General features: G+C 38.3%; 1 protein-coding gene across 2 annotated transcripts in view; it reads left to right on the top strand.

Moving 5' to 3' along the window:
• The window catches only part of ncalda (neurocalcin delta a), a 66,800-nt gene that overhangs the window by 20,336 nt on the left and 20,510 nt on the right, over positions 1 to 25,954 (top strand). Inside the window, exon 1 of one of the 2 annotated variants that reach the window (XM_082150496.1) lies at positions 16,178 to 17,219. The exons of the other annotated variant lie outside the window; for it this stretch is intronic. The gene's annotated coding sequence lies outside the window, so the exon portion shown is untranslated. Of the gene's footprint in view, positions 1 to 16,177; positions 17,220 to 25,954 lie in introns of those variants that run through there. 2 annotated transcript variants of the gene reach the window in all.

The following is a 25,954-nucleotide window of genomic DNA, read 5'->3' as shown; positions in this document are numbered from 1 at the left end:
AAAACTATGCGCACCACTGATCTATACAAGTGCCGTGCATGTAAAGCCGCATTCTCAAACCGCTCGTGAATACCAAATTTAGTACCTTTCGTGGCTTATTGCACTGCAAAAACACACAAAATTATGTCAAAATGGCAAGTATTCAGAAAACTGTCATTTTTAGAATATAAATAGAGAGAGAAATCTAATGTTGTGTAACAGTAAATAGGATCCGTGCATAAAATCTTAGTGACAGCAGCCTAATACACCTGATGCTGTCTGTCATGTTAATCAGAGAACAAAAGACAGAAAAAATCACACTTTGCTCTTTGACTGAATAACTTTTGTAACTTACCTTGTACTTGTAAGCATTAATCTGTATTTCATTTTTGCAATGAAGACTATCCAGTACATTTGATTACTGTATTTAATTTCTGTAGTATTTCTTACCTGAATACTACTGGTAGACCCACCTGAAAAATGTTTATTTCATTTGCCTCTTTATTCTATTGTATTTATTTGTGCTATCTTTTGCAATTAGTTTTTGTTCTTATTTTAATACTGACTGTTTACTTGTTTTTTTTTATGTAAATTTAGTTTAAAAAAAGCATCCCTGTACTGTAAAGCTATTGCAACAAAATTAATACAATTATCAAAAACTTTATTCTATATAAAGTCTGTTTTCCCTATGTATAGAATATCGATATTTTTCAAGTTATTGTATAGAAGTTAGAAATTCCAGTATCGTGACAACACTAGAGCATAGGCACCCAAGATGTTCAAATTCAGAAATCATTAGCAGTGTTTAATATGCCTGTCCATGTGCGTTAATCTAAATTGAATCGTAAAAGGCATCACCCACGCGGCTCTGTTGACAGAATAGAACCACTGCAGAGGGATGAATCACTCATTCTTTCATTGTTTCGTGACCATCTGCACTCTGGGTGAGGTGTGGTGGTGGGGGGTTGGTTAGTCGCCACATGATGAACAGCAACACTGTTACAAATACATCCATTGCATCTCTGCTTCCCTCCCTGCCTGCCTATATGAAATAGGAGGTTCTTCTGTGTGAGTGGGCAAAGTCGTGACAGTCGTCTCTGCCGTGAGGAAGAGAACTGAAACACTCGTAGGAGTGCAGCTGCCCACGCACTTTCATATAAACCTATGTGCGTCCACGACTGTACAACCTGCACACCTCAACAGTCTAACACATCTCCATAGCAGGTGTCCAAGCAGATAGGCACACAGTGGGTCATTCTAAAACGCTAGATGCCCATTGTGGGAATGATTGCTGTCCATGATGCCAAATATCAATGGCAAAATTATGTATTTGACTCTATAATAATAATGGAAATGGATGCAGCTCAAATATTTTGCATATAATTAATTTAGACTATTTAGATTTTATGTAACTATTTAATGTAATAAAGTGTGGTATTTTGGTTGGTCCTTCACCTTCTGTTTCACTCATTGTTTGAATGGAGAATGGTGGCTAAACTACCAGCAGTGCAAGCCAGACACTCACTACTCTGCAGTTTCTTAAATATTCCTTGTGTCTCTTTGTGGTCTTATTCTTAGTTAAAGATAAATAGTCTAAGTCTAATACCTCTCTCTAAAACTCAACTATCAAGTTATCAAAATGACTCCATTTTAAACAATGAATCATGATTTACTTATTGTAAAGTTAACGAAAGTTATCATGAGCATTGTAATGTTTGAAGCAGAAGTCATAACAAATTTCTGTAGACCGGGAAGATTTTAAAACGAGCTGTTTATTCATAAAGGTCCCGATATACTTCAAGCGAAATCGAAGAACGTACTGATGTAACATCATTTCGAACAAAATCAGGCTGAAACGAAGTTCGTTTGGAGTTTGCTTTGGGAGTTCGAAACAGCTTGTCATATGGCCTCTGGGCAGTCCTTGGGCAATGAAAGCTGCTATGGAGTCCAGACCTTCTGCCGTCAGTCTGAAGTTCTGGCTACGTGAGACTATCTGTTTGGTAACTTAAGAGGGACTTAAAAAATGGCCTGTTTTCATTTGTATTCATCACACTAGAGGCCAAAGTTTTATGGACATGCTTGCTATTAATAGAAATTGTTATGGGTCACACAAAATTATTATTCTGTATTTTAATCTTGGTCATAACATGACCATGTAGTCTGAGGAAACAGAAGAGATTCAAAAGCTGTTCGCAAACTTCAACAAATTAGCCTTAAAACTTGTTTTTCCATTGCAGTGATGTATTTTCAAGGTTAGCTCTTTAGTTGAGTGTAAATACAAGGAAAAACTTGGGTAACTGCTGCAGTGGAAAACTAGATTATGGATGGTAAATTGACAATGAGAATCGTGAGGTGTGAGGACCGGTAAAGTCAAACGCTTTGTGGGTGTCAGTGTCACCTGAGGAACCTTCTGCTCTCTTCTTTTTTGTGGCACATGTCAAAGTTTGTGGTTGGAGCATGTGGCCTTTTCAGGGGTGTGTAAATGGATCGAATTTCAGACATGCTTGTTTTGTCCGTCAACAGCCATTTTGCCCAAAATCTCATGTTAAAGTGCTATGCACAGTAGAGGTGCGCGATTCTGGATAAATTGAGAATCATGTTTTTTTTTGTTGTTTTTTTTTTACTGAGAACACAATTCTCCCATGATTCTGAACAAACAACTAAACAAAATAATGTAATTTATTAGAGGTTCTGACCACATGTGAATTGCTACAGTCTATTTAAAATGTTTAATTAATCTGAATTATTTTAATAACTTGGTTTGAATTAATGATTCAATGACTCATAAATACTTTCATTACTAAATGAATCGGTGTTTTTGAGTCAGTTTTTTTTTCAAATCTCAAAAAATGTTACAAATACATTTTTTAACAGTCAGTTTGTCGACACCTGTTGGCGTAAAAGATGTAATCGATACATCCATTAATTGAATCGCCATCTTACTTTCAATTGGTGATTTAATCTATTTTGACCGCTACCGTAGACAGTGTTTATATCTGAACTATAAAATTATCCCAGTACTTCTGTGATAAGAATATTTGTAACAGAAATGATAATACTGTGTGGTTGAAAAGACTGTGTGTGAAGCTGTTTTATACATGACAGCTGCCGCATGGCTCAGCGGCTGCGCCAATGCAGATCTGAATATCCCGGAGTGATTGTGTTAAAGGTTTAATACGCTCGGGCTATTTAAGGCAGTTCTGGCTGTAGTTCAACGACAAATGTTAGTTTGCCATCAGTTGACAGAAGATGAATATCGATATCTTTGTCATGGTATCCTTTTAAGGGGATTTCCCATGACTGGTGTCAGCGCTGTTCAATGCATTGATCTCTATTCAGCTATTCACCGTTACCCAGGTGATGCATTGCTCATCGATTGAGCCTTGTAACTTTGGCACTCAGTTAAATAAATTTCAACAACTTTACATTCATGAATGAATCACCATTTTTAAGCTTTTTAGTTGAATGAATGGTTTAATGATGGCTCACTCATAGAGACAGTCCCTTGCGCCCCCTTCTGTCGTAACAATGTAGCCTAACTGCACTGCACTGACTGACAGCATGCAATTGTTTAGTTTTAAAGTCTTGTAGGTTCTTTAAGCCAAAGTATCCTAACATGGATAGTGTTTTGCACAAACCGTTTTTAAAGGCCTATTAAAATGTTCATTTTAAAATGAATATTTGTTGTGCTTTGAATCTTAATTAAAACAACAATTACAGCATTACTGTAAATAATATAACCAAGGCAACATCAATGTGATATTACTCTATCTGGAAAAAATAAGTTAACAATGGCAGTCAACAGAGATCTTACATATCCAGGGCTCGCAAAATTTCAAAATCGCTGGTAGCCCTTCAGGCAGGCACTCTTCAGATTTTGGTAGCCCGAAATGAATTCTACTAGCCCAGATAAAAAGACCATTTTCAATGTAGAAAATTGGTTAGGAGTCAAAACAATGAATCAAAAACTTTTTCAAAACACAAAATATCAACAAATATGCATCTGGTTCTAACTGAACTGAAATGTGTGTGACAAGTATGGAACATGAATCAGTCATGTCTGTGGCTAAGCCCCCAATGAGGGTATGAAAAAAAAAAAATGAAAAAAGTTTGGGGTCTAATACTCACTCATACTCAGTCAGGGGGGTTCGAGAAAATTTTGATTTCTCTGATCTACATATGTGCATTTTAAGATGTTTTGAAGGCCAAAAAAAATGGATAACAATGGCTTTAAAACCATGTAAGTGGGCAGCTGATTATTTTTCTCTCCTCATCAGCATCAAGGCAAGGCAAGGCAAGGCAAGTTTATTTATATAGCACATTTCATACACAATGGCAATTCAAAGTGCTTTACATAGAAGAAATTAAAATAATGAAAAGAAATAAGAATAATTAAAACAGTTTAGAAAAATAAAATAAAATACAGTACTTTTAAAAAATAAAAAAGAATATTTATTATAGATCTTTCTTTCAAAGGATTCCCTTAAGACTTAAATCTTTCAACCTTCTTTTAACCTTCAATCTCCTTACGACTTCCATCTATCAACTTTCCTTTAACTTTCTTTTCTCCCTCATTTACTCACACGTTGTTTTCACTTTCTTTAGCACTTTAGCACTGCGTTCACATTCTTTCTCAGACGAAAACTTTAATATCGTCATTTAAATACTGTTCTACTTTCAGACCCACATTAATCACTTTCACATTATCACCTTCTGAGTGGGCATTTACAGTTTCGGGCTAAATGCCCTGCTGACATAGGAGAAATTAAAATAATTAAAAGAAATAAGAATAATTAAAACAGTTTAGAAAAATAGAGTAAAATACAGTACAGTACAAACAGTCGGACGAACAGCGGCACAGTGCTCATTCAGTAAATGCACAGCTAAACAGAAGTGTTTTGAGTCTGGATTTGAATGTGACCACTGTAGGAGCACATCTGATCTCTTCTGGAAGCTGGTTCCAGCTGTGGCTGGCATAATAGCTAAAAGCAGACTCGCCATGTTTAGAATGAACCCTTGGTATTTCTAGCTGATATGATCCTAATGATCTGAGTGATCTGTTGGGTTTATATTCAGTGAGCATATCTGCAATGTATTGAGGTCCTAGGCCATTGAATGATTTATATACCAGTAATAATACTTTAAAATCAATCCTAAATCTAACTGGGAGCCAGTGTAAAGACCTGAGGACTGGTGTGATATGTTCATATTTTCTGGTTCTGCTCAGAATCCTGGCGGCAGCGTTCTGTATGAGCTGCAACTGTCTTATGGTCTTTTTGGGAAGGCCAGTGAGGAGTCCATTACAATAATCCACCCTGCTGGTGATGAAAGCATGCACAAGTTTCTCTAAGTCTTGTCTGGAAACAAAGCATCTAATTCTTGCAATATTTTTCAGATGATAGTATGCTGATTTAGTTATTGCTTTGACATGACTACTGAAACTAAGGTCTGACTCTAGTGTCACACCAAGATTCCTGACTTGATGTTTAGTTGTTTTACCCCTAGAGTGAAGGTATGCGTTCACTTTGAGAACTTCATCTTTGTTTCCAAACGCAATAACTTCAGTTTTGTCTTTGTTTAATTGAAGAAAGTTTTGACACATCCAACTGTTGACTTCGTCAATGCATCGGCACAGGGAGTCAATGGGGCTGTAATCGTTAGGCGATACATCACACTCCTATTCTCTTTGTCTTCCCCTCCTAAAGCTGAGATTTGACTGATATAGGCTTTTCATTTTTGTCTGTCAGTGAAGTAAACATAGGGTCATCTGATAGGTTGATTTATGAATCATTTTCTCAGACGCGTTAATTTACTGAAAGCTACTAGGAAAGCTAGGTAGCCTAAGTTTATTAAATTCATTCACAGTATGTACACATTCATTATTGATCTTATTCCTAATACAGGGCCGTAGACAGGGCTTTATAATCAAAGAGGTCCAGCATTTAAGGTTATTAGGGGGTTCAACTTTTTTATTTCTCTGATATGTCCATTTCAAGACATTTTAAGGCCAAAAAAGGATAAGAAATAGCTTAAAACAACGTCAGTGGGCAGTAGATTATTTGTCAATACCTGCTCTCACTTTAAATCCATCACTCTTTCTTTTTCTCTCAGTCTCCTCATCTTGCCCTGTCTCTTCCCCTCATAAAGCTGAACTTTTTTAATTTACTGAAGCTACAAATGGTATATTAATTCTCAACATGTACACATTCATTATTATTCTTGTGCCCAACATGAAAACGGCTTTGTTAATGCTCTGTTAATGTCCCCTCACAATGACAGCAAACTAATTATTAGTCACGTTACATAGGCCTATTTTCAGTTCAAAATGGCGAAATTCGACAAAAGTATATTCGTTTGTCTGATCATTTTTGTCATTCGTTTCACATTTATGACCTAAAAAACTGTCAAATATGAAATGTTTAGTTTAGCTACATCTTATCTTGCACTTGACCGTAAACTGAAGCGTCAGTCGCTCTGCTCAAATTCGCGCTCAGAAGCTTCTGTGTATATAAAGCCCGCCTACTTTGATTTGATTGGTCATCTCAAATATTCTGACATTGACAGACCAATGAGACTCAGATGAACACACACACACACACACTCCTCTGTTTCTGACGTGCGCTCTGCTCAGAGCCACTGCGGATTGAAGATGAAGAACGCGCTGAATCTGATTATAACAAGACTTAAGCGAACCGTATTTCAGATAGCCCGTCGGGCAGGCCGGTTATAAATTTTGGTAGCCCGAATGGAAAACAATATAGCCCCGGGACGTCGGGCAGGCGATTTTCCGAGCCCTGATATCACTTATATAAAGTGTTACGTGTTTAAAGTTGGAAAAGGGGATGATGACATAACATTTATGTGAGGCACAGTTGCTGTGTGTGAAGACAGGAAAAACCAGCAAGAAACGCTACAAACGTTTAAAACCCCCTTAAATAAGCCCTCAAAATTGCCATTTTAATAACATCATAATCTAAACTATCTTCCAAAGACAGTGCAGCACATACCTCCTGAGCTTTTCCCGTCAACTTACATTGGAGCAGCAACGGCCATACATCTCTTGACCAGTTAAGCATAGAAGCAACTCGTTCAAATACATTAAAGTATGAGTCAACCTCAGTCTCTCTGAATTGTGGAACAAGAGAAATATGTTTACTCACATCAAACGTACTTGCGCTCGCACCTGTTGGAACAGTATTTGACTGCCCGGTTTGAGCACCTGGCCCAGGGAACTTGGGAACCGGTGTTTCTCTGGCTGCTTTAAGCTCCAGCTCACGCAACTTAATTTGTGTCTCCGCCTCTATCTCCATACGGCGGATTTGAAGTTGCAAATCTAACTGAGCTCTACGGTCCTCTGCCCTCTCGCGCTCCTCCCGTTGGACTTTCGCCAAACGTACTCTGAGACGCGACTGATCTCCCGACCCAGTCGGAGAAAAAGGTTCGAAGGGCAGAGAGACTGCTTTGGCTTCGGTTCCCTCCACCTCACTCGCATCCTCCTCACCTGAATGACAAACTTCAGAGCTCCGGTGAGGACCCTGCACCGATCTATCAGCCATTTTCAACACACCTAAATTCCTCAACTCCTGAACTAGAACGTTTTTAATTTCACTCTTAAGCTGCTGTTAAGAAACTCTAATGTGGAAGTGTTCAGCAATGCACAATAAATCGTCCTTCCTACACTTATCTAGTTGTTCGACAGTTGGTGTACTCGTAAAATTAACCAGATCAAAATCAGACATTCTGATTAAACTTACCACCACAAACACTAACCTCCCGAGTAACCTCATATGATCCTTACGGTCCGAAACCTGCACTCTATTCATTCAAGCAATAGCTCTTTCATGGTCGCTCCACCCGCACACACAAACAGCAGTACTCCCAAAACTTATCCCAAAGAAATAAGATATCCCTTTAAAGGAACATCCCACCGCTGCCACCACCAAATGTTACGTATTTAAAGTTGGAAAAGGGGATGATGACATAACATTTATGTGAGGCACAGTTGCTGTGTGTGAAGACAGGAAAAACCAGCAAGAAACGCTACAAACGTTTAAAACGTATATTCATACGGAATGAAAGATTAGGTGCACAACAAGATCCAAAAATAAATACAAAATAAAGGAAAAACAGGAGTGTCGCCAAATCAATGAAATAATCAAAACATAACTATAATATCTAATTTTAATCGTACCTCTAACTGTCAAAGAAAAATGTAGAAACAAAACCGAAATCTTCAGCGGGTGCGCCGCCTTAAATAAACTACACTAACTAAAAAACGAAAGTACAATACTGGCGAACACTCCACGCCTAGTTAACAATAACAAAGCCTACCTCCCGTTGTTACTGGGCGTGCGCTTTCTCAAATCGCATGCTAGGCATATGCTATCAAACTAACAACAAAACTCAAGGGAGTGTTACTCAGGTCTCTAATGGTATTAAACTCGAAGACATTCCAAACAGTGGTTACGTTTGAACAAGGCATCTCTGTGAGGGCAAGTTAAGTGAGATCTGGCGGAGATCTTCCTCTCTTCTTGTGAATGGGGTTTTTAAACCCAGCAGCGCAGTAGTGGATTGGTGGAACAGCTGATGACGCGTGCCCGTAATGACTACATGCAGCGAATGAGCAATCTCCACCTGAAAGCAATGAATGAAGAGACAGAGCAACAGAAACATACACAGACACGTGGAACGTAACAAAAGCTTGAATGATCGTGATCAATATCGGCCTATCATGATGACAAGAAATCTGTAGTCGCTATCGACTGCAAAAATCCTGATCGGAGGATCCCTAATTAGCAACTATCACTGTGCCACCAACTCTTTGTCAGTGAAGGGCTCAAACAAGTGTTCCTTAAAGGGATAGTTCACCTAAAAATGAAAATTCTGTCATCATTTACTCACCCTCAAGTTGTTTCAAACCTGTATGAATTTCTTTTTTCTGCCGAACACAAAAGAAGATATTTTGAAAAATGTCTGTAACCAAACAGTTGATGGACCCCATTGACTTCCATAGTATTTTTTTTTTCCTACTATGGAAGTCATTGGGGTCCATCAACTGTTTGGTTACCGACATTTCCCTTTAATAATGTCAGAGCCCATTTCCTTCAATAAAGGACCAACCCCTCATCCTCAAAAGTATGTGCAGTCGATAAAATGGAATAGCCTGTGCATGAAATAGTTTTAATTATACCATATTGTTGATGAAAATGAGAAAAATAAATAAAACTGCTAGTTGTTATTATTAATAATGCATCAATGTTTTTTGAAAAAGAAACCTCTTAAATTTGTTACCGTTTATAATACCAGCATTTCTGTTTGAGCTGATTGCGCTAAAGCTGAATGTACACCGGTAAACTGAAGCGCTTTGTTAGTGGGTTAATTAACTCAATGACACACGTCCTATATGAGATGAATCAGATATTTATGCAACATATATGACAGTCTCAATCATAGTTATTAATGTTGTGCATTGGTGTTTGAGCTGTGCACTGAAGCTAAAGGATGATCACCAGTAAACTGAAGTGCTTAACTATCGCGTTATTTAACTTAACCAAATACACAAAATAAACAATGTTGCAACTTATAATTGCACAAAACTTGACTGTGCTAGTCATGAAGGTGTTACTGTTGCGGATGCGCTTATCCCGTAACAACACGCTAAAACATGGGAACATAAAGAATTCGCAACCTTTTACAGTAGTGTTCTCATTATGGTTTTATGTAGCTTATATGACAGACTTGTGTTGCACATGTTGCACTTTAACCGTATTTTCCTTTTCTAAGTGATTCCAATCATATGTCAAGCAATTCAAAACAATCATGGCGATCAGTGCGCATCTGAAGTGTCTCACCTGGAGAAAAGTCCATTATTTATCGGCTTTAATACATCGGCCTAATTTTCTTATCTTACCTAATTTTTGCAGATGACCATTACATTTAAAATGAACACATTTCTGCCGAGATATGGTGACCGATATATTGTGCATCCCTTGTTGGGATGTAATATTGTTTTCATGCTTTTTCATGTCACATTTGGAAAAAGGTAAATTAATTGAAGTTACATCATCAAGGCTTGAAATGCCAGCTGCTCTTACTCTTGAGTCAGCCGTTCCTATCTGACTGCAAGTTTTCAGCATTCCATTGCTCTAAAATCTCAATGCTAGCATTTCATAATCCAAAGCATTATTTTGTGCAGGAGTGTATGATGTGCAGCAGTAAGCGCCTTATCTAATGCACTGCCATGACACTTTAGACGTGCGTTCTTGGGTTATCTTGACAGGCAAATGTTAGAAAACCTGTGTTCACCACACTGAAATTTATTCATGGTTTATGCAAAGCAAGAAGAGTAAGACAGTAAAAAAAAATTAGTTCTTACATAGGAATAAGATACAGTGTGGTATACGTTGAAATTCATTTGTCAAAAATGTATTTATTACATTTATGGTCCTGTTACAAACTCTTAGGCCTGAAGGTATTCACTTTCATTTTAATCGTTACATTTTTGTCTATTTTACTTGGCCGTTTAGTTGGTCATGTAGGCCTATGACATTAAATGTCATTTCCATCCTTAATTTTTACTTTGTTCAGTGTGATTCCGGAGGGTTAGACTAAGAAAAAAATCATTGTGTCCAAGTATATTTGTTTTGAATGTTGATTTTCAACACCTAGTTCATGACTGCATTAATTAGGAAATTGTTTCTGAATTCTGTCCTCAATATCATATATCATATCTTTTTTGTTTTTATTTGTTGGGTAAAACTTTACTGGAATACACAGAGGCAAGAGACTACAACAGGGTTTTTCCTGCATAGAGAATTATGAGGCGGCCGCCAGTCATGGTCAGATACACTTTTTCCACCGTGACGGTTCTGTTGCGGTTACCGCTTGTGTCCATTCTCAAACCGTATAGTGCTGCGCGGATAATCCGCGGGTCGGGCGGGCCAAGTAATAAAAACATTCCATTCCAATTAATCGAGGGTGGATGACAGATAAATCATTATAATGTGTTGAGTTTAATAAAGACACGGAACTCTCATCACGGTAAAACGCAATGAACGTGCGTCACTCTACTTTCGTTTTCAACAACGTAATTCTCTTCAGGGAAAACCAATCTAGGATAACATATAAGGACTCGACAATAATGCTTGTCGGGACTCGGGACCATAGACTGTGTCCGGGACACGTGTGTTTTTTTGTTGTTGTTTTTTTTTTTAAGGGAAAAGTGAGAGAGAATTGTAGCCCATCTGGACAAATGCCCTGATTAAAAACAATTTTTAATATAAAAATTAAAAATAACTAGGGAATCACTGAAAATGTGAGGATGATTCTGTTTTATTTCATTTAATGTAAGTCTGTTTTCCTGAATGTCATCAAGATTGTAACCGAGACGGATTTCATAAGTTCAATAAACATAGTTAAAATTAAGTCACTTACATTTTAGACGCAATGACTGTTTTTGTTCTGTTTCAGCAGCGAAAATTCAATTACCCAGTCATAAACTGCCTCATTTTGAATAAATCAGCCGTTTGAACGAATCGTTTGAATGAATGACTCAATGACTCGCTCATTAAGACGGTCGCCTGCCGCCTCCTACTGGCGGTTTAGTTTCAAAGTATCATTCTTTTCAACATTCCTTATTTGTATATTCAAAAATATTTAAAATAATCTAATTTAATACAGTTATAATTTTTCAATGTAAATGATTTAATTTGATTGGTAACAGCCTAGTGTCTTATTATTTTAATTGAATATATTGATCAAATTTAAGAATTTGAAATGAAAGATGGAGCAAACATTTAATAAAATTAGGGAGAAAATGCCCTTTATAAAGGTACAAAAAATTATTCTGAGTGTTTTCAAACAGTGATGTAATGAAACATTGACAATTTAAGTTTGAAGGGAGTAAAGCCTCTGTTAAGGCTATTAAGGAAATGTAATTTAGCCAAAAGAACAACTTTTATTTTAGATAAATCAAATGTTCATTTTTAATTAGCCAACTTCAGTGTGATATGTTACCATATTATCATGCTTAACACTGAGAATTTGAATTATTGTAATGTGATGATCAGATGCAGATATCTAAATCAAAGAATATGGGCGGTTTGCGGGTGGATTATTTATTTTTAACGGTGGATTCGGGTGACTCAAAGTGCACCAGATTAATGAATTTATCTTTAAAATGAAAAAAAAAATCTTCTGGGAGGGCATGCCCCCGGACCCCCCTAGGGGTACCAGGCTCCACCCACAAAAATAATCTGGGAAACACATTAGGCTATATGATGATCTACGAAAAAAATTAATTTAATTACCTTATTATTAAAATACATTATTAGGATTTTACCACCTCCGCCTCATTTTGAGTCAGGAAAAACCCTGCTACAACATACCAGTTTAGGTTGTTAAAAACAAATATTATTCACAATATTTGAAGTTAGACAATGTCAAAGAAAGAATCTTGGACAAAATTCATTCTGACATGAAGCAAGAACTCCTCACATACGCATGTTCTGCGAAAAGCTCTCACGCTGCACAAGCAGCAGAGAGCACCGACTGAACATCCAAACAAACAGTTTATCAGACTTGCTAACTAATAGCTTTTGTTTCATCTGTACGTCACAATCAAATCAAATGTTTCTTCATGCAGAAGTCTTTGCATTTAAGTAATTGGCATTTCTTGTCAAATACCAATTTTAAAGGGGTGGTATAATGCCCTTTTCCCAAGATGTAAAATAAGTCTTTGATGTCCCCAGAGAGTGTGTGTGAAGTTTTAGCTCAAAATACCCCACAGATATTTTTATATAGCATGTTAAAATCGTCACTTTTTAAGGGTGAGCAAAAACGCTCCGTTTTGTGTCTGTTCCTTTAAATGCAAATGAGGTGCTGCTCCCGGCACAGGGGGTGGAGCCTCAAGAGCTTGTGTCCTTTTACCTCACATAGACATGCACTGAAAATGGGTGGGGCTTATGTAAATTTTAGGGTTCATGATGTCACTAACCCGGGAGGAATATCGTGTAGTCCTTCCCAGCCATTTGTTGTAGTCCTTAAAAAGCAATTTCTTTAAAAGAAAATATCTCCCTTTGCTTTGAACTTTGAGCGTCGTAACTTTGCAGATGTTGTTTATGCTCAAACAGCAACATTACACACTAACTAAAGTTAGAAAAGTGAAATCATAATCAACCACCCCTTTAAATGTCTTGTAAGCTGTTGGCCATAGTGGCAGGCAGATGAATGGCCCAGAATTACCCACCACTGCCCTAAAAGCACCTACATTTGGCTAAATGTGGTAATTTCATGGTCACTTTTTGTAATTCTTAATGCTTAAAGACAGGATCTCTTTTATCTCATTTATGCATGGGACATGTTGTCACAGAAGTTCATAGTTTGAAGTATAATTTGAGACTGGCTGTCTGTCAGTCCACCCCACCCGAAACAAGTCTCTTTTATTCTGCTCGCCTCAAGCATTTTAATCCATGTTCTGATTTATTTGGCATCTTATTTTTCCTTGTATGGTCACATCCGTGTTTCTCAAGCATCCTCTCCCCCTACTCTACCCATCAACTCTTTGGGGGAAGCTCCCCCTTTCTCTCGGTGCCAGATCTCTCCCCCTGTGGTGCTCTTATTTCCTGACCTTGCCCTTTTTCTGTTGTCATCCTTCTTGCCTCATTTTAGAGGCTTGGTTACCTCTATTCAACTATCCACCAGATGGTATTCAAATTAGACCCCTTGCATGAAAGCCGATTTTTCCACGCTCTTGGGCTGGAGAGTGGGCGGGTTCACCCTGGAACAGTGACCCAGAGACCCCTGTACGTCTCTTTCCGCTGTCTGTAAGGGAATGCAGAGACCAGGACTCACTCCCTTGGCTGCTAGGCCAGTGCAGCCCGCAGAATCTTTTATGTTTCTGGAAGACACAAATAGAAAAATGTGCTGCCTATTTTTCAAAGTTATGTTGAAAGGGAAACCACACATATGCTGACAACGTAATGCTAGAGTTTAATCGGGTTTCATCCCTGAATGTTGATTAGAGTAAAAAAAAGTGTTTTATGACTAGAGCACATTATTTTTACACTACTCTCATCTAAAAAGCAATTTCAGTTTCTAAATCCTGCAAATCTTCCACTAATTCAAGTTTAGGAGACCTTCTTAGCTCCAGCACACTTTAACAATGTTAAAATACTTTCTCCTATCCCCATTTCATGTGCATAGAGAACTTTATGTAAGCAGTTTGTAGGTTAATTTAAACATTGTGGCTCTGTTTCACTTTAAGTATTGCTCATTGTTTGCATTGCCTGACATTGGATCAGTCAATGACACAAGTTTGGAGCAGCATCCAAACTCATCTGTTTGTCCAAGCAGTGGAAGAGGTCATTATTTTGCGCAATTTTGTTTGGTGCCACTCAAGGCAAAGAAATTAAACACTGAGATAGGCCTGGCCCATGGGTTTGTGTCTGGCCCTTGGGTTTGTGTCTGGCCCTTGGAGAGGTCATTCAAATGAGCCCATAATATTAGAACCTCTGCAAAGGTGTTGTTTTTTTTTTTACTTTTTCCCCCATCATTTATGAGACATGCTTCCCCACCATTGACATAGTAGTTCATGATGCATCTTCTGAAAGAGTACAGAATCTCTGGATCAAAAACACTGGCGAAAAAGAAGCAGAAACTAGCGATAGCATATGTAAGCAGATGCATACATAAAATAACGCGATCATCAACATTAAACAGCATATAAATCAAAACTGCCTAACGTTATACTAAATGAAATGTCGACCCAGGACAAGCTATAGGACTGTGAAGCTGTGAGGGTGTTGATGGACTCGATCTACTCCATCTGTGTTTTGATCATCGTTCTGAATCCAATCTGGATGTAGTTTTTTGCTTTGTGCAAAAAACGCTTTTTGCACAAAATGTTGCTTTTTTTTTAAACTTAACCAGATTCAAGTGGTGGGGAAAAAAGAATGCATTATGCTAGAATAAAACAGTTTTTTTTGTTTAAAAGGGTCTGTTCTTTCTTTTAATATATTGTTTGTTCAGAGATTCATGCAACCAAATATTCTGGGGGCCATGAATGCTGGCACTGGGTCTCAACCAGAGCATGTGAGCGGAGTGGAGCGGGAGCGAGTGGGAGCGGGCGGATCTTGGACAGAGCGCAGAGCGGCATTTTTAAAAGGGCGGAGCGTCGCCTTATTTCCCGCTCCAATTTCGCTCCAATTTCGCTCAGTTCACACCACGAGTCTGAAGCATGCTCAGTCAAATCTAAACCAGGATCCATCTGTCTTGTGTCAACAGTAGACTATTTTCAGTCAAAACTCGCCTCAATAATGGAGTTCAAAAAGTAGGCTACTTCATAAAGGAAAATGAGAAGTCATACAGGTGTAGGCTACTATTAATATAAAACTAACTAACAATGATAATGTGGTACAAGAAAACGAGTGTGGAGAAATCGTTTCAGTCAGCAAAGATTCATTTTGGAATCTCAAAAGACACATCTCTCGAAAACGCGAACGCAGCAAAAGGTTAGCAAATTGAATACGGTAACTTGTAACAAAGTGTAAATTAAATATAGCGTAATATTCAAACAAATTCGTTTTTTTCATTCAAGTAGACCTAATGGTTCGTTTTATTTAGCCGAATTTGTGTCGTCCGTAATAATATTTATATTATTAGGCCCATTTATTCGTTAAATTTTACAGCAATTTGTGTGTATGGAAGCCAATTTAAATTTTAATCGTGCGCGTTGCGCAAAAGTTCACTTATCAAAATTCTGGCCTTATAGTTAATTTACTTTTAAAAAATGTATATGTATATTTTTGTTTATATAATTTTTATTTATATTATTAGGCCCATTTATTCGTTTAATTTTACAGGACTTTTTGTTTAGGCTATATTCCTTCTTACATAGGCCTGTAATTTGAAATAAAACATTTCAATTTGAAAAATGTTGTTCTTTAGGAGGTTAGGCTGTGGTCTAAGCTAAAAGTGATATACATGTAGATTTTTTTCCTTTTTCGGAGCGAGCGGGGGGCGATTTGAGTGGAGCGCGAAGCAAACCTCGTTGAGCGCTGAGCGATAATGAGCGGAGCGGCCTGATGTAGCTTAGAGCGGGGGAGCAGAGGGGTGAACAGTTCCGTGAGCGATGAGCGGAGATTCTCACCGCTCCACTCCGCTCACATGCTCTGGTCTCAACTAAAAAAATAAAAATAAAATAAAATCCTGCTGGGCAAATATTTAAAAGAAAGCTCTAAAATGTAATTAAAATGAATTATATCACTTGTGTGACATTTGTGTGTTATCTAAATCCTTCCTTGAATTTGAGCCTTAAATACTGTTTCTGTCATTCAAAACCGCCTATTGTTGGGACCAGCCTGGCCTGCACTCGATTGCTCAGTTTTATCAAGTTACAACTATTGATTCTGAGCTGAACTTTAACCATTAAAGGTTCACTTTCAGTTTAAGGAATTTGATGACAATACTAAGTTTCATTGCATCACACAAAAGCAAAATAAATTCCATTCCGGCAGTTTGAACACACTGGGATTGTAAGGTTGACATCATATAAAGGTCTGTTTATGTTCTGCCTTCCTCTGTGGTTCTGATTACCAAAGAATGTTTATAATCTGGTTTCAAAGTCTCATGGGAACCATTGACTCAGCACCAGCCACTGTTCCTGTCATGACTGAGAACAGCATGTCTGAAACGGCTGGGAACTCTGCATAGAGAAGCGTTGAGGTATGAAAAGCAGTGCAATAGTCTGATTTTTGCGAATTCTCGTTTCGCAAATTGTTGCATACTTCATGCGGTTTCTCTTTCACCGTTCGATGCAGCTTCCTGTCCACACTGAAGCTTTTCTTCTACAACACTCGCTTATTATGACTGCAGGATTAGACTGTGGTTTTGTGAGGGTCTCTTTCACTGCAGCTCTGACAGATGACCTATTGAAATCACTATAGAACTGTCTGCCTGTTGCCAGGGCAACACTAGCTCGCTTCTGCTTTTTATGCGCTCACGTGACTGGCTGTTGACGTCACCGGGGGAGGGACGCTGCCAGAGTTTGGTCCACTCTTGACTGCATAGGGCTTCGAAGAATCTTGAGGACTTGTTGAATTGACACGGTTAGTCTTAGTCTTGGTTGTCTCTTTTCACTGTCTGTTACCACTATCATCATCATCGTCGGCTGGTGTAAATAGCCAGGTTATGGACTGTTGAAGGCAGTGGATTGCAGGGGAAAAATAGAAATAGAAAAAGAGGTAAGTCATACTCCTTATTTTTCTTTTGTAGCAATGTCCAATGGTTTTAAGGATTATTTGAGTATGTGATGTCACAGAACTAGTGAGATTTTATTGGTTGAGTTATGCAAGATGTCAGTGTGATTATTCGTGCACAGCTGTTGCATGCTGGCTCACTCCTTCACACGCTAACGGTGCATTGGGGATCTATGAATAGGAGAAAGATGTATTTAAGATGTAGTCATTCACATAAACTCCCACCACACACAGATCATCTCCTCCAATGTTTCCCTGCCATTTTATATCCTATCCATCTCTTCATATTGTAGGTTTGTTTGTGGACTGGTTAAATGAATTGGAGGGAGATGGTCCACTTAGCGCTACACCACCAGCTCTGAATATTGTCATAGCAGAAAAAGCTACATTAGAGAGCCTCATGGGAAAGGAGGAGAGATGAGGAAGCTTGCATAATGTTTCCAAATTCTTCCTTTTCTCTTCCCCAACTTTTCATTTTCACCTTCCCCCACACTTTCACTGCTCGCTTAACTCATGCATGTGGGTGAGCGTGTGTGTAAAGAATGCGCTCTCTGAGGAGACGCACTTGCACTGAATACCAGAATAGCCCCATCCCCCCTGTCGCATTGAACGTGGGTGGAGGGTGATCTATGGCAGGAAGAAAACGGTTATTGCTAATTGCTGGAGTTTTTTTGTGGTCTCAACGGTTGGCTTTATTCAAAAATAGTTTATCACTTTAAACCCCAAGAAAAGAGCTTTCTAGCAGACAGTGCTTTTCGCACTTTCATTAAAGTAAAAGATTCCTTCTATTCCTAATGGAAGAATCCTCATATACATCACTAGCTAATTTACCAAGAGCTAATTTAACCTAACGACCCACCTGAGGGACAGACTCAAAGCGGCTCAATGCTCGGCTCGACTTCTGCTGCCAAAACATATTGGTTATTAGATGTTATCGGTCCCTGTAGTGATGTGACAGTATTTCCTGTACACACACACACGCACTCGTGCACACACGGCCTACTGGTAGTTCAGAAACACATGGCACCAAAGACAAACACACTTCTGCGTTGGAGGCCTGCTGGCAGTAGGGATGAGAGACGCTGCTGGCAGCTTGTTCAGCACGGCCCACGTGTGTGGGAGGAGATTATCCTCGCTGCAACCACTGCTATTGTGTGTTATCAGCCCTGTCTGTTATTACAGCGTGCGTTTGTCTGTCTGTGTGTATGAGCAGTGTGTAGGTGCTGCTTGTGTGTTTTGTGTATCTATTAAATGGCTTAAATACACAGAGTGCCAAGTGAACATGATTTTTTTTTTTTTTATTATTATTATCAAGCCTCTAAGTGCAGATTTAATAGCATTCTCACCGTCAGTATCAGTCTAATGAGCACTTAATGCCATAATGTATGTATCTCAAACCTACGCTACTAGTGTTTACTGAAGCACTCTTTAATTTTCAAGATGTAAAATACATTTTCCAATTTCAGGAGCCTCTGAAATAACTGAAATGTTTCTGTTGCAAGTGCTAAAAAAATATAGTTAAGGTCTTTTCACGCTAAGACGAATGTTTGAAGTAAATACACAAATTTGCTGTTCACACAAGCAGCTACGTTCCGTATTTTTCCACCTGGATGAGAAGCGCTTTAGTTTCACTATCTGTCAAACTTTTTTTATTTATTACTTTAATGGTATTTTATTTTTTTTAAAAAGGTCCTATTCACACATGATCTTTCAACTGAAATTTACAGGTAATTTGCCAGTAAAGACTTTGTGTGAAAGGGGCTAATGTCACTTTGTAGAAGTTTTTATGTTATTGGTTGGCCAGTTTTATTTGCAGTGCAATGGAACACTTCTCAGTAAAAAAAAAAAAAAAACCTGTAACAGAATGTGAATATTTGTCATTCTGAACAGGCGCTTTAACAGCCGTTTGTTTAAATTAAATTATCGCACCAAATGTTTGCACTGAACGTTTGCCTTGGTGTGAACAGGCCTTTTTAACTTGCTTTTCATCCAAAGTTGGGATGGAACGACGCAAATTAGTCGATTTGTGTGAAATGCATTGATTCATCGCGCTGTTTATGTTCCCCAATGATGGCGGCTCCTGGGCTTAATTCACTTAATCACTTATTTATTTATTTTAATCACACCTTTGACTTTCTCTAAAGTGAAAGATCATATTAGTGTTATGAAGTGTATTGAATAGAATGGACATTGTACTTGCATAGTATACAAATACCCCTTTTCCACCAAAATGGTTTGCGTTCTAGAGCCTGAGCCTGTTCTCGGCCAGGCGAACTGGAGTGTGTCGCGAACCAGACACCTTTCCACAAGTCACTTGCTCTTTCGCACACTGGGGGCCCTATTTTAACAATCTAAGTGCATGGTCTAAAGTGCACGGCACAAGTGCGGTTAGGGCGTGTACAAAACCACTTTTGCTAGTTTAACGATGGGAAAAATGGTCTGCGCGCCATTGACTTCTAGTTTCAAGAATTGTCTTTTTCAGTTGCCTCAAAATAAAAACGCACCAACAATGAAAAGTGAAAATGATAACTGCGTCTGGCTGAAACTAGCCAAAAAAACTTGCGTTGCGTCACATTGTGCCGTGTGTATGATAGGGCCCTGGTCTCTCTTGCGCGCATAGTTTTATATATTTAGATTAACGAGCAATATAGTGCAGTGTTATTACATTTCTCAATGGTTCGCCAGTATTTCTCCCCACCCCCCTTCTTCCCGGCTCCGTTCAGTGCCGGAGTTGAACCAATCTTTCCAGCCCAGAACCCCCTTTTCTGCAATGGAAATGCAAGGAACGGTTTGAGAACGGACAAAGGTCAGGAACCTGCACCGGAACAGTGTCAGTGGTAAAGGAGTATTATAGTGGTCTTTACTAAGTCTTTTCCCAAATAATACCGCCCCTTAACAAAAGGTTCTGGAATGAGTTTTAGCACTTGGGATTAGAATTCAGGTTGTGTAGATTTCTGTCTGCTTGTCTTTGAGTAGATATGATGAACTTTCTCAGTATGTCTGCTGTTTCCATTTCAATTCCCTTTCTGTAGCTGAAAGTGTCTCAGGACAAAAAAATGCATTATGAAAGAGGCTTGGATTTTGCTCTCAGTTTGAAATAAATAGGAATAATTTTTTTTGCCGTGTTTGTGTCCAGATCATTCTCTGCAGGGCTCCGCATGTCAGAAAATATCCTCCACCATGCTGAGAGCTGGACACAGCTGTTCTTGTTTTGTTACACTCATGAGTGTTGCACACTGCTTTTTTCTCCCCATACATTTTGTACATTTCTGGAAAGATGCTGTAGTTTATATGAATGTAATTTTATAGCGTTAAGTCTGTTGCTAGATATGCTTTTTTTGTCTTCAAAGTTAGTGCCCTAAAGTAGAGAAAACTAAAAATTATTAAATTGTACCTTTTATTAGCGCCATATTTCTGGTACTTCTCACATCAAATGCATTTCCATTTGCTAAAAATATGGTTCTCAGAAAACTTGGAAATGGATACTGTTGCGTTCCTCTTTTATTTGCACTATTTATAATGTGTTACTTGGAAGTGTTAATAGTCATTCTGTTTGTTTCCTTGGTTCTCAATCTCTGTGGGAAACTTTATTCTCCTGTGCTATTGTTTTATTGCCAACATGAAATGCCTGTTATTATATTAGTCATTCTTTAGGCCGGCTTCTTGGTTTCAGTTCCCTTTTCTCAAATGTGGTCTCGCAATCTTTAATAAAAAAAAATAAAAACTGACCTTGAGCAATTATATAAATACTCGTGGAAGGAAATGCAGCCAGGCTCCTTGTTTAGACTGGTGTGTGTCGAGTGCCATGGATAATGAGGGCAAGGCATGCACTACTGGACAGAACTGTGACTGAATGGGAGAGTCCTTGTTACAGTTTTCATCCACAGAATTAGATGGTTCTTCTGCAGAAGATATTGAGATTATACCTGTATGTTGTCTTACTGGTTGCCCTGTTATGATTTTGCAGACACTGCTAATAACGAGAGAGATAATTTAGCCTAATAATTAGGACTGCAAAACCTAAATTGCAGTGTCATTCATATTGTATGTAGGATTCCATCAAGTCATTTCATGTATCGATTTTCATTCTTTTTATGCTGTTCAATCTATAAATGTTATCTGAATATGCGTAAACTCTTACGAGACATTGGACAAAAGTGAAATAAACCATGCACAAGATATTGAAACCATTGAACCATGTTCCTTTACAGTCTATTTCTCTGTGCTGTGATGGTGGATCAATGTGAACACAGTGAATGATTTGAAAAGCTAGAAGAGTTGGTGACTACACCATTAAGGTTGCCATCACAACAGATCATCACTGTTGCCCTGGATTTTGTCATCCAGACAATTCAGGAGGAAAACAAAATATTCTGTGGAACAAGAAATTGTTTCTTTTTAGGAGAGGGCGGTTTCCTCTTTTACCTCTAGAGCATTTTTGTTTCCTTGTGATCACACAAATCAGACGTCACTGTTTTTAGGTTTAAAGTTCTGTTCATATCAGCAGATAAGATCTTTGGAAAAATTACTAATATCTGCTACAAAGAGGTAGTTATTTGTCAGTTCTCTGTAGTTTGAGGTTCCCACGATCATTGCAGGGCTGTTAACTCTCACGCATTCAGTGTGAGCCTCACGCAATTGACACTGTTCTCATGCCACACATCCATTTTCTTGTGCAGTGAAAAATCGCGAAGCAAAGAGGACACTGACACCGACAGACAAGACAGAGCAGGTTATTTTGAGATGAAACAAAGCTTAGCTTTCAAGTTCTGTCAGTTTTATTTGTTGTTGAATTAATTTATTGTTAAAATTCAAACAATACCGCTTTGGCCCTCTTAAATGTGATGTGACAGATCGTTGTAGTGCCTCAGATCGCGGCACGTGACCTGATCATCTTTTCCTCTTTACTACTAGTTAAAAGTAAATAAACATGAATGAACACCAGAAGGTATGTTGAAAAGATGCAGTACAACTTCCTGAAATGTCTCATGTAATCGAGTGTTTCAACCAGGGATGGAAATTAGCACCCGCCACCAGCCAAATGCGGGTGATTTTGTGTTGTGGCGGGTAAACTCACTTCACCTACCGGCCACCGTGGCGGGTAAATAAAAATATACTGTTTCACACAGACGGCGGACACTTTTAGAGGACATAAGTGTACGCTGAAATAAAGTCTTTCACCTCAGAAAAACGGACTTTCTTGTCCTGTCACGTCAGCCGTTATCCTGTGCTCGGAGCGCACACTCTTCAATTGCACGCGCAAATGTGGCGGCGCGCGCTGTGTATCGCCTCACTGTATATAAAGTGCACAAGAAACTACGAGCATGCAACGCCGTTACGTTGTAAATTACACAAAATAAAAGTAATGCAGGTATGATTTTCATTCTGTTCACCAGGAGCAGTTTCCATGGTTCATTAACAGTTATTGTTAATATTGTGTATTCACCATGGCAACTGTCGTTTCCATATTAACCCCAAAAATGCCACTTTATTTTTCTTTGTGTTATTTTTAATATTTTTAAATGACTCTAGTGGCTCATACCAACATTGTATTAACAAAAACTAGTTTGGGACTGCTATTTAATAGCTTTAGCATAGGCCTAATGTTTATTTATTAGTACTAGTCTTTACTATTAGTCATATTCTTACAATTTATGTTAAGTAAAGGGGGACAGTACTTGTGTGTGTGGAAATAGCCGGTTTCAATAAAACTACTTGTGACATGTCATATTTGGCTTTGACTTTGACTGAACATTTGCTCTCACTTTGCGGAAAAAATATCGGGATATATATCGTATATCGATATTCAGCCTAAATAATCGGGATATGACTTTTGGTCCATATCGCCCAGCCCTAGTTTCATTGTTGGGACTAAAAACCTAAAACTGGAAGCCATAAAAGACCACGAATCATTCAAATGCCACATCCAGGTAAAAAAGAGAAATATATATAAGAGAGAAAGAGAACATGTCAGTATTTCATTGAGACTTGAGATTAAATAAACTGCTTAAGTATTGTAGATCTTGTAGTATTAATTTTCACATGCAGTTACACATTGTCGGTTAAAAACAAGAAAGTGGCTGGTAAAAACATTGAGTGGCTGGTAGATTTTGAAATCCACCAGCCACAGTGGCCGGTGGACAAAAAAGTTAATTTCCATCCCTGGTTTCAACCGCGAAAAGAGGTCAATAATACAGCTTGTAAACAATGTCTCGTAACGTTACATTTACCTCAGGAAAGCCGTTTAATAACCATAGCATGTTAGTTAGCTAGAAAAATGAACTACAGAGAGGAGTGTTTTGCTAAATATGCACTATATTACATATTATATTTTTACTCCTATCATTCAGAATATTATAACGTTGTTATAAAAAAACACATTATATTAATTTGAGTTGTTCATTTTAAACCTCGATAATAATTAGGGATGCACCGATACCACTTTTTCAAGAACTGTATTTTCATTTCATTTTTAATTTTTACAAATATTGTGCAGAGAAACCAAAAGAATATGAATCAAATTAGTTGGCTGAGCTAATAGATATTTCCAGTTATGTTCATGCCTACTAAATATGCTTGTTAAAATGTTTTATAGGAGCTACGGTTACTTTAACTGTTTATATTATTGCTCTATCATATTTTCTTTAATCGCACAGTGAATATTTAGAGCTGCTCCAGCAAGCCTCAACCAGTCAAGAGCAGTGAGTTTTTTTTATTTATTTTTTTCTGTCTTTTGTTGTTAGATTAACATTGAGGACTTAGGGGCCGATCACACCTGATGCGTTTTTTGCAGTGAGAGGCGCCTATTTTCAATTGGTCTCCTATGGCAGCGAGTGTTCTGCGCGCTGTTTATGCGCCTTCTGCGCCTCGCGTTTTACTGCCTGCTGCGCCTCGCGTTTTTGAAGTTGAAAAAAAAGCAACTCCAAGCGGGAAAAGCGCCCGACGTCATCGCGTTTTTTTCCACTGTCCAATCGAATGAATGGAGCGGCGGGTCTTCCTGCGATGATGGAGGATAAACTTGTGGTGCTCTCGCGGGTTACCAGGAGCTTAACGAGTTCACGAACCGTAACTACCACAATGTTAACAAAGTAAATCAAATTAATAAAAGGCTGATTTGACATTTACTTGACTGACAGGACAGCTGTTTCAGTGGTTGCCTAGCAACATAAAAAACGCAGCGCACTGCTCGTTCTGTGTGATTGGTCAGTGCTGTGCACCTAGCGTTTTCGAACCTGAAAAACGCGTTAGGTGTGATCTAAGACAGCAATAGGTTTATTATGCTGCTGTCACTTTAAGAGCTGCACATGTCCAACATACTGGTACACACGCGTTTTCTTTTCAACTGTTTACAGTTCACTTGTTTAGATACTTTTCACAAGATACCGACTTTTTCACAAGGATACTTGCCTATACAAGCATTTTTATATAATTCTGTGTGAATTTGTCCATTTAAAGCACAAGACATGAAAGAGAACTCGAATTTATAGGCTATTTACACGCTGTCTGAGAGGCAGCATTCTGGGAGCACAGAAAACCTCTTGAAAACGTCATGTGATTACTGTACCACCTTCCTGTAGGGAACCACTCGTTATACATAAATCACGCAACAGTTCATGTTTTTACTTGCACATACTAGTTTGTTTTAATTCAAATGATGCATATATGCTGAGTGAACAATCAAGAGCATGCAACAGGAGTCTCTCTCTCCCCCTCTCCCTCTCCCTCTCCCTCTCCCTCTCCCTCTCCCTCTCCCTCTCCCTCTCCCTCTCTCTCTGGTGCACATGCTGACTGACACACAGCTAACCGGTGCACAGAAAGCCTCGGCTCTCAGCATGTGATCACAAATTCAGTTGTCTTTCACATCTTATTGCGCTTAAATGGTTGAATGCACGCAATTATGTCAAAATGCACATCGTGTTGAGTATTCATGTAAACAGCTGTTTATGTCTCGAGTAAAAGTAAACAGTTGGATGTAAACTGGATGTGTATCAGTATAATGGAGCCGTGCATTTGGTCTTTAAGGGACAGCAGCCTAATATACCTTCTGCTCTTGACCTGAATAACTTTTTACCTTTAATAAAGAGTTAAAGGTAAAACAAGGTTAAAGGAAAGGTTTAGTACAATAGGAATACATTTATATTTAATTCATACAGTGGAGACTATGCAATATCTTATTTTTGATTATTTTTGATTTTATTAAATCACCATCACTGCACTAATTCTAACTACATATTGTTATCATTAAATACAATTTCTCATATCGTGAAATAAAAATTTGGTCATATCGCCCACCCTTATTCATGTGTTTTCTAGTTATGCTTAGTTCTGAAGTATTTAATTGTAATCTCTATAAAATCCTTATCCAGTAATCAAGAACAACTGGAAAAGTCATGGATTCACTGGACAAAGGGTGCAGGGTCATTACAACATGGCAATAGGCTGAAAGCAGCAACAGTGTGGACATCAAAGATCAGCCTCTTAGACATTGTTCAGCAAGAGCTCAATTAGAATAATTTCTCTGCCATTAGCGAATTACCACTCATATTGAGGGCCTTATTTTTTTTGAAGATCTGCTTTCAACCTGATGATATGAATGATCTTGGCCATATACACTGTTTCAAGAAGGGAAAACAGGATGTTGTTTCTACCAGTGCCTTGCTGCTTCAATTTACTTTAAGTTGTCCTTGTGCTTTTGTCATTTTAATATTTTCTTGTTTTTG

Source organism: Leuciscus leuciscus (assembly GCF_965113295.1).
Source record: "Leuciscus leuciscus genome assembly, chromosome: 20".
NCBI classification, from domain to species: domain Eukaryota; kingdom Metazoa; phylum Chordata; class Actinopteri; order Cypriniformes; family Leuciscidae; genus Leuciscus; species Leuciscus leuciscus.
This window is presented reverse-complemented; position numbering and strand designations above follow the sequence as displayed.